The sequence below is a fragment of the Panicum virgatum genome, chromosome 5N, assembly GCF_016808335.1.
Source record: "Panicum virgatum strain AP13 chromosome 5N, P.virgatum_v5, whole genome shotgun sequence".
Taxonomy (NCBI): domain Eukaryota; kingdom Viridiplantae; phylum Streptophyta; class Magnoliopsida; order Poales; family Poaceae; genus Panicum; species Panicum virgatum.
In genome coordinates this window covers 59,226,754-59,238,938 of record NC_053149.1, presented here as the reverse complement: position 1 = coordinate 59,238,938, position 12,185 = coordinate 59,226,754, and the positions used below count along the sequence as shown (strand labels likewise).

At 45.1% G+C, this 12,185-nt stretch overlaps 1 long non-coding RNA gene across 3 annotated transcripts; it reads right to left on the bottom strand.

Moving 5' to 3' along the window:
* Positions 1-1,258: 1,258 nt before the first annotated feature.
* LOC120672372 lies at positions 1,259-12,021 on the bottom strand. Of its 3 annotated transcripts, XR_005674111.1 has the most exons (8): positions 11,537-12,019; positions 10,530-10,725; positions 10,417-10,455; positions 10,215-10,304; positions 9,697-9,783; positions 7,588-7,648; positions 5,763-7,191; positions 1,259-1,474 (listed from the first exon to the last, which is right to left on the bottom strand). It is a non-coding gene; the product is annotated as an uncharacterized LOC120672372 (long non-coding RNA). The 3 variants fall into 3 exon arrangements; XR_005674113.1 differs by lacking the exon at positions 1,259-1,474 and having other exon boundaries at positions 5,745-7,317; positions 11,537-12,021; XR_005674110.1 differs by lacking the exon at positions 1,259-1,474 and having other exon boundaries at positions 5,745-7,191; positions 11,537-12,018.
* Positions 12,022-12,185: the final 164 nt, after the last annotated feature.

Genomic DNA, 12,185 nt, shown 5'->3' with positions numbered 1-12,185 from the left:
ATTTTAACTCGCATTTGGCATTTTAAGTTGGATTTTGGGCGTAATTCGAACTCATATTTGAGTCTCACCTACGGTAAACTTTAAAAGATGCACCTAGTTGTAAAGTTACCCTTGAACATTCAGTTTTGGCATTATTTATGTTCAGCTCTTACTTAAAAAGAAAATCATTTTGAATAGAGACACAATTTCCAAAGCTTAACTTTGACTTCTTATTTTTATAAACATATTTACCGCAAAAGTGATATATTTATGTTTTTATGAAAGTATTTTTCAAGATAAATATATTCATATGATTTTTGTATTTTGAGACTCAACAATTTAAATGTTATTCGTGATTTATATTTTCAATATTTGATCTAAAGTTTATCCAAAACGATTTTTTTTTCAAGTACAGAGAAAATATATGTGAAACAGCATCAACACGTTGGCTGTATCTGTTTAGAGAACCTTCTGGAGTCAGATCATCACTTCTTTGCCTGACAAACATCCAAGCAAACTCAAACTCGTCCGGCGGAAACCTTACGTACCCGTCTAATCCCATCGGCCGGTACAAAGCCCCGGCCCCACCCGTCATCCACCCAGCGGCGCAACCACACACACCGCATCCGGCGTCCCCGTCCCCGTCCCCCTTCCCCGAACCACACACGCGCCGCGTCGGCTGACTCGGACCGACGGACTCGACCCCACCCGGCGGCCAATTCTAATTTGCGGGCGCCCGCCAGATTAATTCCCTTTCCCTTTTCACGGCATATGTGTGGATGTCATATTAATTCTCTTTCCCTTTTCACGTTTGGCTTTCCTGCAAATCCTAAGCGCACGCGAAAACAAAAATTAGTTGTGGAACCAACGTGAACGGAGAACCTTTTTCAGAAGCCATTATTTTTCGGATGGGGGACAATTGGGTGTAAAATATGGGTGGGGAGAGTGAAAATAAAAGTAACTTTTAACAAAATATTATATTAAAAAATGGAAATAATAATATAAATTTATTGGAAAATTTAATTACTTGTAAAAACTTTTGACATTAGCGCTTAGAAAAAGCATATTATTAAAAGTTTTTGTTGGAAAATGTTTTAACAAAAAAAATTGTAAATGGAAACATATATATCGAATTTTTTTGAGAAAACAATTATTTAAGAAAAATGAGTGCTAGAAAAATATTTTATTTTGAGTAAAAAATATATTGAGTAAAAAAATATTTCGAGCTTAAAAAGAGGTGGTGGAAAAGTTTTAGACAGAAAACTTTGAAGATAGATAATAAAAAGGTAAAACTAACAATTAAACGTAAAAGAGGGAAAAAAAGATTACTATCACAAAATAAAAACTATCGAACAAAACTTTACAGGGGTAGTGATTAACTTTTTGTTTTAACTCACGATACAGTACGATATTTTTTACCAAACAAAAAAGGAATAAAAAAGGATTCGTTTTCCTTGAATTCTGCTTGACCTTGTTTTTGCCTTTTTACCAATGGCTGCGAGAGAAAAAAATAGAAAAAAGTGTGTCAGGCACATGCTGGGGAAAATGAATTACTAGATAATGTTATGAGAAAAGGTTGTACAACATTAAAAAATCTTAAACAAATGTTGTTGTGGGGTTCTAGGGGTACCCACAGCCGGGTGGCGGAACGCACCCGCCTATTCCCAGAGAGGGAGTACTCGGGGAAGTACTAGGCGATGGGGCTAGATCTACGCTGAGAAAGGGACTCAAGAACACATGATTTAGAGTGGTTCGGGCCGCCGGAGCGTAATACCCTACGTCCACTGGGAGATGTATTGTTCTTGGTGGTGTGTATGAACCTATCCTCTGCTGGCCTTGGCTCTTGCCCAGCCTGAGGTTTTCTAGCGGCGCCCCCCCTTTTATAGATCAAGGGGGGAGCGGATACATAGAACGTTGGTGCCCCGACAGGTGGGCCCAACGTGACTGTGGCTACAGTGGTCGCGAATCTTTCCTCCGATATGCACACTGCTGCTCTTCTGACTCAGGGGGGGGTCTTTTCTTGTCCCGTCAGCTAGGCGCCCGTTGGAGTAGCGTAGCTTGCGGCGTGGCCTGCTGAGGCTATTATGTAGCGTCATAATGGGCGAAGCCGAGCCGTCGTATCCATCTGTCACGGCAGGCTGGCAGATGCGGTATGGGCGGCGCCAGCGGCTTCACTGCCTTGGTAATACGCGATCAATAGTGTCCCCTGGTCAATGAAACGCCTCAGCTTCTGTCATATCAATGCAGACGTCCACCAACCGCAATGAATGCAATGGTGGGTGAACGTTAGTAAGGAAACCCAAACGGCCATATCTTGCAGACACGTGGCGGCTCCGAACCACCCCGACGCGGGGCGTCGATCTCTTCCCTTAGTGAGGGGTCCGGTTATTATACAGGGGGTCCGGGACCCCATGAGGGTCCGGGACCCCGCGGGGGTCCGGTCGCCGTGGGAGGTCCGGAGCCCCGGCTGCTTGCGCACGAGTTCCTGCCTCTTCCGGGACACGTGGTGTCTCCGGACCTTTCCCAACTGTGGAACGGTCCGGGCCGCTGCTGGGAGAACAGGACTCTGGACCGCAGGGGTCCGGCTGTTTGGATGTAGTTAAGGATAACTACAAGATCCTTGCCTGGACACAGCAAGAGGGGGTACCCCAGTCCTGGGGTACCGACAGTGGCCCCCGGGCCCACCTCGGGTGAGGTACGAACCCGCAGGTGGGGCCACCATCGTGATGTGTTCCTACGCAAGTTGATTGCGTTGGTGTGCTCATGGAGAGAGCGGGCATCCCGGACCCCTGAGTCCGGTATGCCTGTTGCCAGGTTCAGGTACTAGAGTGCTCTCCATTGGGCGACGAAGGTGTAGGCTTAGGGTACGGAACCAAGCTAAGCGGCTACACAGACTTCGGATCGCTCAGGGAGTAAGCACCACTTCCCGGACCCGGCTCTTTGTCGACCGTGGCGAGCGGTCTCCGCCGGAGCGGGCCACCGGAGTGGACTTGTAGCGACCGTGGCGAGCGGTCTCCGCCGGAGCGGGCCACCGGAGTGGACTTGGAGCGACCGTGGCGAGCGGTCTCCGCCGGAGCGGGCCACCGGAGTGGACTTGGAGCGACCGTGGCGAGCGGTCTCCGCCGGAGCGGGCCACCGGAGTGGACTTGGAGCGACCGTGGCGAGCGGTCTCCGCCGGAGCGGGCCACCGGAGTGGACTTGGAGCGACCGTGGCGAGCGGTCTCCGCCGGAGCGGGCCACCGGAGTGGACTTGTAGCGACCGTGGCGAGCGGTCTCCGCCGGAGCGGGCCACCGGAGTGGACTTGTAGCGACCGTTGCTGACAATCTGATGAAGCATGTTACCGGACCTCATAGTAAGGTGCAAAGAAACCAAGCCTTATACTAGGAGGGAGCCCGGGACCTCTAAGGACAGCAGTCCTGGATACTAGAGTACTTGTAACAGGGTAGTGAAGTAAGTAAACTTAGGGTACATTACCAGGCTAAGCTACGCAGAGCTTCTCTACCCCAGGATACAAGCACCACTTCTCCAGAGCAGGTCCTCAGGGGTCCGGACTGCCTTCCAGCTAGAAGGGGTGTCTTCACCTGACCATAAGCTAGCAACTTAACTTGGATTGTTAGCAACAAGGAAAACTCCGTTCAAGAGGAAAGAATAGTTAAACCAAGGCGAATAAATGTAATCAGGGTGGAGCCTAGGTAAAACTGAGAAAGTAAATCTCCTTTATTATTGTGGTTGTCACGGTATACATCAGAGGTCGGGATTACGAGGTCGGACCTCCACCGCTCCGGACCGTTTTTTGCCTGTTTGTGTGATAGGGCCAGAGGTCGGGTTTACAAGGTCGGACCTTGACCGCTCTGGACACACACGTAGGCGCCACGTTATTACAAAGGAGGAATTCTCTTAGTCTTTTCTTAGGAGTAACCTACGGCTGCATGCTATACAGCGTGTTCTTCGGAGGTGAAGGCGCCCTGGACGTGCCTGAACCGCATCATCCAGCATCACCTCGGGAGTTCGGGGGACCCCTCCTTGCCTTAAGAGCTGTCACATGCTTACATGGCATGAGACAAATTCTTTGGCTTTGAATGGAAGAGGCCCCCTCCCCCTGCCGTCGCCGTTGCCGATGGAAACCAGAGCCCTTACGCAGCAGATGGACCGGTGCGACGCGTGGAGAAGTGCGGTCGTTCGCCGGCTTGTCCTTGGTGCTAGCGCCAGGGGCCCCCGCGCGAGGAGGCGGGGTCCTGTCTGCAGCAGCACCGAGCAACGCTGAGGTGGATCTCCGGTGCTGGAGACGGCAGGACGACACGGTCCACTTCCTCCGGGATGGCCGTCGGCTCCAGGCTCCATGTTGAGAGGAAGCCTTGAGCCGACACCATGCCACCGCAGAGAAGGTGTGGCCGTTGCTTGAGAGAAAACCTTGAGTCGACGTAGGGGCAGCAGCGCCCAGCGGCGCCTCCGCTGTGCGCCGCTACGCCGGCTCCGAGGTGTCGCAGTGGCGACGCACAGCAGGCGTCGCTGTCGTGCGCCGCCGCACCGAGGGCGTTGCCGCGCCGGTGTCAAGACAGGTGGAGTGAGTGTGGCCCTGCCTTCCTTCATCTTCTTGTTCGTCGTTGCAGAGGATGAACACGGCCCCAGAAGCCTGAAGATCCAGTCAGCGCCTGTTCTTCCCCCCGGACGGCGCCAAAATGTTGTGGGGTTCTAGGGGTACCCACAGCCGGGTGGCGGAACGCACCCGCCTATTCCCAGAGAGGGAGTACTCGGGGAAGTACTAGGCGATGGGGCTGGATCTACGCTGAGAAAGGGACTCAAGAACACATGATTTAGAGTGGTTCGGGCCGCCGGAGCGTAATACCCTACGTCCACTGGGAGATGTATTGTTCTTGGTGGTGTGTATGAACCTATCCTCTGCTGGCCTTGGCTCTTGCCCAGCCTGAGGTTTTCTAGCGGCGCCCCCCCTTTTATAGATCAAGGGGGAGCGGATACATAGAACGTTGGTGCCCCGACAGGTGGGCCCAACGTGACTGTGGCTACAGTGGTCGCGAATCTTTCCTCCGATATGCACACTGCTGCTCTTCTGACTCAGGGGGGGGTCTTTTCTTGTCCCGTCAGCTAGGCGCCCGTTGGAGTAGCGTAGCTTGCGGCGTGGCCTGCTGAGGCTATTATGTAGCGTCATAATGGGCGAAGCCGAGCCGTCGTATCCATCTGTCACAGCAGGCTGGCAGATGCGGTATGGGCGGCGCCAGCGGCTTCACTGCCTTGGTAATACGCGATCAATAGTGTCCCCTGGTCAATGAAACGCCTCAGCTTCTGTCATATCAATGCAGACGTCCACCAACCGCAATGAATGCAATGGTGGGTGAACGTTACTAAGGAAACCCAAGCGGCCATATCTTGCAGACACGTGGCGGCTCCGGACCACCCCGACGCGGGGCGTCGATCTCTTCCCTTAGTGAGGGGTCCGATTATTATACAGGGGGTCCGGGACCCCATGAGGGTCCGGGACCCCGCGGGGGTCCGGTCGCCGTGGGAGGTCCGGAGCCCCGGCTGCTTGCGCACGAGTTCCTGCCTCTTCCGGGACACGTGGTGTCTCCGGACCTTTCCCAACTGTGGAACGGTCCGGGCCGCTGCTGGGAGAACAGGACTCCGGACCGCAGGGGTCCGGCTGTTTGGATGTAGTTAAGGATAACTACAAGATCCTTGCCTGGACACAGCAAGAGGGGGTACCCCAGTCCTGGGGTACCGACAAATGTTTTTTCAGATACAGTGTGTGTGTGCTGGGGTACTGTACCTTCTCCCTTCTGTGCTGTTTTTCAAAAAAATTTCAGATACAGCTTGTGTGTGCTGGTTTGCTCGATCAAATAAAATAACAACTTGATCCTTTCAAGAAGTGAAGTAATTAGCATATCTAGTCAATACTTGATTGCCCGTGCTTTTCAATCATCAATTTCATAGTGCAATTCCTTCAGCTGCAATAATATAAAATCTATATCATAATTTTTATACAATAGAGAAATACCAATGAGTTTTTAAAGATTTGTAATCTTTGGAGATATCTCAAAACATCAGTTTATATTAGACGGTTAGTCAGCAGGGAATCACTCTTGCTAATAAGTAGAACTATGGACCATTGCAGAGAGCACAGTGGGATACATATGTCCTGAAGTTGACTGATCCACCTGTAGATCATTGCATAGACTGGTTGAAAAGTGGGCTAAATGAAAGCTATTATTAATTATTGTCTTCAAAATATGCAGTGACTTATGGAAAGTATACCATCTCTAACTTACAATCATCAGTGTATTATAGATAGACAATATCAGTCTATCGTAAAAAGGTAATGTAACCACCTATTGGTTTAGCCACATTTCAGCTAAATGTATATAACAACACACAGAGTGAGTACTCATCTGTTGCAGCAAATCCAGCGCCCGTTGTAGCATTTCTTTTGAGGCCTCTAGTGGTATTTGAGGTACGCCTGCAACAAAGAGATAATATTAACCAGAGTTGAAACTTACTTTTTGTTCCATTTACTTTTGAATCGGACGGCAAAACCGCAAACACAAGGATCCCTTTACGGATGCAAAGTGTAATTCCAAAGCATGACCAGAGCATGTCCCAAAGTTTATTCCTGTTAAGAAAATCCATCGAAGTAAATATAGTTTCATATACGAAAGAAAAGAGAAGAAATCAATCTCAACTCATACACCTCCCCAATATACAGCATGAATATTGCCAATGCTTCCTAGCTGCTTCCAAACATGTGAAACCTTTTTTAAAAAATTAAGTGCTAACGCTATAGATAAATTTCAGGCATACAAAGCCATCATATGGTTCCAGACCAAACTTTGGCTACAGAATCACATTCAGAAATTACTTCATGACATACATCATGACCATAGGAAAACATAAAACAGTCATAAACATCAACATCCTTATTATCCTATCCAACATAGTAGAGTGCCCGCGCTAATGCTACGGGTGCATTTCAGACATACAAACGCAAACAACCACAATAGTATATGTTTCCATTGTATAAGTTAAGTATCCTGACATTACCTCCTGGAAGCCATGTTTCAGCTAATTTCCACAAAATTCTGGTGCACAACCTACGGCAAGATTATGGTAAGAAATAGTGAAGTTGATGGCTTACTTTTAGCAATGGATAAGTAAGAGGTCTTCATGCAGTGCATGTTTCTCTCGGCATGGGCATCTCCATACTGTCAAATACATAGCTAAGATGCTAACTACTTATACAATGTAGAGTTTCAGTTCTACTTATACCATCTCCTGAAAGGATCATCATCATCATGTGTTGCAACATGGCCTGAAAGCACCACACACATCTGTACACTTGTACAAAAAGTTTCGAATATAAAAATAAATATGAATTTTTGCCCGTGGTGCAAACATAAGAACATGATACAAAGACTGCAGACAGTACGTTGTGTGGGTGGGTGGTGGGGGGGGGGGGGGGGGGGGGGGGGGGGTTCTATCCTAGGGGGATTATGATACTAAAGTACAACAACAGCTACAAAAAAGATGGATATTACATCATTTTTATTTCCTATTTTCCTAAGTGTACAATGTAAAAACATGATGTTACGGTGGCGTACCTTTTTCACTGTCTAAAAGGATGTACACTGCTGCTTTAACCCTATAGTTGTAGATTTGTTCCTAAAAAAACACAAAACAGAGGTGGGGGGGGGATCAATTGATGCCGAACAACAGGAGGGATATGAGAAAAACTTTTTTATAGAAAAAAATTAATTGTTTTGAAATAATTTGTAGCAAAAAGCATTTTATTTCATCCAGAAAACTTATGTAGATAAAAATTTAATTGCGAAAACTTATATAAAAAAGCCTACATTTCCTGAAAATATTTCAAGTGGTCTTTTTAGATGATTTATCCAGAAAACTTTTCTATAAAATGCTATGTTGAAAAAACTTTTTTAGAAGTTAACTGATGACATATCCAAACTTTTGTGCAAAACGTTTTGTAGAAAACTACTGTAGAAACATTATATAACTTCAGATAACAAATTTGTAGTCATATAAGATTTAAAAATGTACATAGTTACAAAAATAAAGTAATGAGAAAAATATGGGTGGAAAAAAACAAGTTATAAAATTTGGGGAAATTTTTGCAGGAAAAATTTTGATGAGAAAAAGTAATTTCGAAGATACACTTTTAAACATACATATGTTATCAAACAAAAAGTAATTTAGTAGAAAAAATGATGATAAAATTTTTGAGCAAATTAGAAAGAAAATTTTTGCTAAAATATGTTAGAATTATGTTAGAAGCAAATTTTGACTGAAAAACAATCTCTCAAACAAATACCGAAGAGAAAAAAAGAAACAAAAAATAATGTGCAATTTTTTTAAAAAAATTGATTGCGCAAATTTTTGAACCAAAATTATTTTAGTATAATTTTTGTATAATATAAGACAAAATATGAAGCTTAAAGTTTTGATGCGAAGATGAAGAGAAAAAAGGTCAAGGAAAATTACACGTAATTAGAGACAAAAAAAATAATGGATGGCCCTAATCAGTTAGTTCAAGTATGGCAGGATGACGTGACCGACCCTAATCAATTGGGCCAAGTATGGTAGGTGGACGTGATTGACCCTAATCAGTTGGGCCTGGTATGGCAAATCAATCTTGGTATATACTAAAATTTCAAATATATGGTAACAGAGTTGAACCCTAATACCCAGATCACCCTAACCGGTTGGGCTGAGTATGGCAGGATGACATGATGGACCCTAATCAGTTGGGCCGAATATGGCAGGATGACGTGACTAGCCCTAATCAGTTGGGCCGAGTATGGCAGGATGACATGAATGTCTCTAATCAGTTGGGCCAAGTATGGAAGATTGACGTGACTGTCCCTAATTAGTTGGGACAAGTATGATAAGTTGATGTGATTGGCCCTAATCAATTGGACCGAGTATGGCAGGTGGACGTGACTGACCCTAATCAGTTAGAAAAAGTATGGCAAGTCAACCTTGATATATACTAAAATCCAGACATATGGTGACGGAGTCGAACCCTAAAAACCCAGACAACCCTAACTGGTTGGGCCGAGTATGGTTGGATGACATGATTGGCCCTAATCAGTTTGGCTGAGTATGACAGGTTGACGTGATTAGCCCTAAGCAGTAGGAACGAGTATGGCTGGTTGAAAATGATTGACCGGAAGAACTTTGAAAAATGACTTACCAACCAAACTTTTGTTAATAACTTTTAACTAAACTTACATAAAAGATATTTGCAAATATCTTTTATCAACTAAAAAACCAAAATTCTGGAGGAATAAGTTTTTCCATGGAAAAATTATCCCTTTGGAATATTTTTGGAAATTTCTTGTAGGAAAACTTTTTCAACTAAAAATATGAAGGTCATTCAAGCGTAGAACTTTTTCTAGCAAACTCTCCTAACAATTTATTGAAAAATTTTGGTTTAAACTTTTTTATATGATTTCATGTAAATATTTTACCGCATACCTTATTTGTATATTTTTCTATATAACTTTTGTACCAAAACTTCATCAATATCTATTTTGTATAAACTTTTTAGACTTTTTATACATAACTTTGCTTAGGAAAAAAACCATTTGTATAACTTTCCTTAGAAAAAAATATTATACAGTACATACTACTTGGTATAAAAGTGTAAAACCGAGCATCAAGACAGCAACGGTAGTCAGTTGAGCACATACTTGTGACATTTGATTTATAAACTGTCTAGAACTCCAGATCCATGTCCTCTTCCTCTACTCCATATTGTTGATGACTTGCTACAGAAACTGAAATAACAAAGAAAAGAGCCGAATTAAGTAGCTGTATACAGAGCCACACCACAAAGCTTTTGTTAACAATATTTTTCCACTTGAAATGCATTTCTCTAAAAGGTCTGTTGATATGCTATAAATGAAATGGTTCAGTGGCCTACAAAGAATTGATAACTATCCCCTACCTCCTTTTGCATTAGGTAGCTATAGTTAACTAATGTAGGGTGTTCCAACTTAGTCAATAATGAGCCATAGAAAATAAAGTTTCGATGGTGATGGCTCAGTCATTAATATGAATTTCAACCCGAGACAAGCATAAGTGGATTAAGAGCTAGAACTTGTCAGTCAAAGCTCAAGTAGACTCAAGCCCAGCTTGTGAAACACTATTTGCATTACATGAAACACTACAGGTACAATACCGGCAGCAAGTGCAGCATAGTACATACCAGTCCATGCTTGATGACGGGGTTGTCAGATCCAAGGAGTAGCTCTGCAGTTGCTTTGGTAAATGCTGTTAAGCCTTCAATAGGAAGATACTGCACCACAATCCAGAACTTTCCTTCAGTTTCAGATACATAAAACAAAAATAAACTAAGGAGAAATGAATTCTTATGACCATGCAACTTGAATTCCGAATTTCCACCGTACCTCTTTGTTTTCTCCTTTCTCCAACATAAGATTTTCAACCTACAGCAAGCAAAAGAGAACATGAAGACAGGAACCTCTATTATTAACAGAATGCTGATGCTCATTAGGCTCACCTTCTTGACTACATTGAGGACATAGGGCTACAACTCTTCTGTTCTATAGGCAACAACACGAAGATTGAGCTTCATGTCATTTTTATCTGCTTTAAAAGGCTTCTGAAACCCCAAGAATTGGGTCTGGTGGAGCCGCTGGCACTCCCACAAAACGAAAAACATCCACTGCAAGGGCCATCATAACATGGCCAAAGTTCTGCGTTCAAGAAAAGAGCAATCATAACTCAAAGCATAAATCACATCATTGCACAAAGAGATGTCAAAGCTTCACACAGGAGTGCACACTAAATAAAAGGCAACAAAAATACAAAACATCACCCTCAATGAAGAAGAAAATTATCATAACTTGCTAGCCTGTCAATAGTGATGCGTCTTAGCTTCAGCATAGGAAATTTAAAGTGTGTACCAATCAAAATAATAATCATTCCTATACAGCACTTGGTGCGTCATTTTATTTATCATGAAATGAGGTTCTCGGTTCAATTCAGAACTCTTAAGACAATTATTTGCTTATGCTCTGAAAGCACTTAAGCTCCAACAGATGTGTTCATAAGTGAACTTATGATATTATATGCATGTAGAAACATAGTATGGAGCATATCTTTTCTTGCAGAAGTTATTAAAGCAAGTAGTCCTCCATTCAAAGTTGATGATCCTGTGACATGCTTATAGATCAATGGTTAGCAGAACAATCCTGCTGCTTACTCAACAGTAACCTACATGCTTATATGGGAAGGCAGATAATGTCCTAGAAACCTGCAGTAACTGATAACATAGCAGATCACATAGACTAGAATTCGGCAAAAAAGCTATAAGTTGTCTCAATTCATGAATTGCTAATTAAGGAACTGCTGGCTAACAATTGACAGACCATACACGACGATAACCATGGCCCATGGGCATCTCATGCTACAACATCCAAGTAATTCGCCAAATCAACTCCATGATCCAAATAAGCAGTACGAGGCTACGAGTATGAGCAATTAGAAAAGCCAGCAGGCGGTCACCTTCCCCGTGATCCCCACACGGCAGCCATTTAATTTCTCCCCTGATTCTTTCCCTCTCCAAGCACATGCGCCCATCAACAAGCCATCACAGAAGACATTCAGACCCTGGACCAGTAGAGCAGCAAAATGGTAGGGACTGAGGGTTAGGGGCAGGTCGTGCCTTGGACTAGGCGGAGACGGCGGAGGCCGCCGACGAGGTGAGGGCGAAGGCGGCGGAAGCCACCTCCGGACGGCGAGGGAGCAGCGGATCGGACACGGGGGTAGCCTGCTGCTACTACTGTACGGACGAGCTGCTCGAGCGCGCCGGCCCGCAGCCGCTCAAACGCGCCGGCCGAGATCTGCCGATGAAGAGAGGAATAGGTGGGGTGGGGGCAGCCCGACGTTCTCCGGTGGCGCGCGCCGTCGGCGCAGCCCCGAGCGACCTTCCGGCTGCACTGCTCTAGATCGGGAAGAGGGAAGGAATGGGAATGTGAAACGCGAGAGAGGAGGAAAAGAAAATGAGAAACAAACAAACACGGGAAAAGGGAAAGAAGCCGCACGTGGTGGACGGTCGGTCGGTCGACCGCGAGAGGATCTTCCGAGCGGGCGATCGTAAAACTGACATTGGGCCACCCGGCCCCCGCGGTTGATAAAAGATCCCTCCCCCCAC